Below are 1,845 nucleotides of genomic sequence, written 5' to 3' on the forward strand. Positions count from 1 at the left end.
CTTGAGGTATACAGGGTCTAATATTCTACAGAAACAGAAAGGAGGCCAGAGTGGCTAGAGTGCAGTGAGCAACGGGACCATGATGAGCAGGTCAGATAAGTAGCCCTTTACTTGTATGGTTAGTATATAGCATTTTATTCTAAGTTAGAGGCTGTTAGAAGTTTTGAGCAGGACAGTGATACTTTTGAGAGGATCACGCTGGCTACTGTGTATAGACTGGGGGTAGGACGAAAACAGGAGAGTAGCAGCAGAAAAACCAGTTAGGAAACTTGTAATCGTCAAGGTAAGATATGATGGTGACTTGGACTAGGACGGAAATAGTGGAAGGGCTAAGAAATGGTTGAATTTGGAATATGTTCTGAAAGTGTAGTCAAGAGAACTAGCTATTGGATTGGATGTAGAATATCAGAGAGAACAATCAAGGATTACCAGGTTTTTGACCAGAGAAATTAAGCAAGTTAATACTAGAATCATTTATTGAAGTGAGGAGCAGCAGAGTTGGAAAGTTATAGAATCAAAAATTAGGTTTTGGACTTGAGAAATTTGAGGTGACCAATAGATATTTGAAAGGAGTTGTCACATAAACAGTTGGATATATGATGAGTTTGGGGTTGAAGGAAAGGTAGCACCTGGAGATATAAATTTTGGAACCCTCAGTATATTGATGGTGTTTAAACCATAGAGATCATCTATGGAGACAGTGGACACAGAGATGAGAAGAGGTGCAAGGTTCCAGTCCTGGGACACCTTAGTCTTTAGAGGTTGGGAAAAGGAGGAGTCCAGCAAAGGAGACTGAGAGGGCCGAGCCATGAGGTAGGAGGAAACTAGGAGTGTGTGGTGTCTGGAGTCCAAGTGAAGAAAGAGTTATAGGAAGGGGGAGGTGATCCAGTGTGTCACATGCTGCTGAGAGATCCAGATGAGGTCAGGAAATTGCCTGCTGGAATTGGCATTGTTGAGGCCATTGCTGACTTATAGTGGAGTGGACAGGACAAGAGCCTGATTAACATGGGCTCAAGAGTGAATGGGAGGTAAAGAGGTGGAGATGGTTGGGATCAACTAATGTTTTTGAGGAATTTTGCTATAAAGGGTAACAGAGAAATGGAGCTGTAGTTGGAAGGGGTTGAAGGATCCAGGAAAATTTAAGGTAGAAGATAACTTTGGAAATAACCGTAATCTCATTCCCCTCCCCCCAGTTTTTGTTAAAACAAAATAGAGGTGCCTTGGAGAAATCATTACTGATAATATTTGCAGTCCTTATAAACATGAGGGAGCCCTGGTGGCACAGTGGTTAAGAGCTACAGCTGCTAACCAAAAGGTTGGCATTTTGAATCCACCAGCCACTCTTTGGAAACCCTATGAGGCGTTTTTTCTCTGTCCTATAGGGTCTTTATGAATCGGAATCGACTCCACAGCAACGGGTGTGGGGTGTGTGTGTGTATGTGTGTGTGTGTGTGTGTGTGTGTGTGTATAAACATGAGATTGTTGTTGACAGTGATAGAGCTTATTCTCAGTGGTACTAAATTCTTTTTATGAAGTATCAGATTTCAGAGCATTTACAATGTACTTTTTTCTTTTAACTTTTCGGATGTTAGGTGGTGTCTTTGAACTGATATTAAGCCAAGCCACCCTATGTGAGATTGTCGATAAAACCCCAAGTAATTTGAGAATAAAAATTCTAGAGACAACTTCTATGTCTGAGGAGTCCTCGTGGAGTAGTGGTTAAGAGCTCAGGCTGCTAACCAAAAGGTCGGCAGTTTGAATCCACCAGCCGCTTCTTGGAAAACCTGTGGGGCAGGTCTACTTTATCCTGTAGGGTCTCTGTGAGTTGGAATCAACTCGATAGTA

The 1,845-nt window shown here is 42.2% G+C and overlaps 1 protein-coding gene across 1 annotated transcript in view; it reads left to right on the forward strand.

The window, feature by feature from the left end:
• LOC101356650 (cyclin-dependent kinase 14-like) overlaps positions 1-1,845 on the forward strand; it is a gene marked incomplete at its 3' end in the record, with an annotated part of 331,988 nt that overhangs the window by 143,992 nt on the left and 186,151 nt on the right. The window lies entirely within an intron of this gene.

This window comes from Trichechus manatus, unplaced genomic scaffold, assembly GCF_000243295.1.
Source record: "Trichechus manatus latirostris isolate Lorelei unplaced genomic scaffold, TriManLat1.0 scaffold00085, whole genome shotgun sequence".
NCBI lineage: Eukaryota > Metazoa > Chordata > Mammalia > Sirenia > Trichechidae > Trichechus > Trichechus manatus.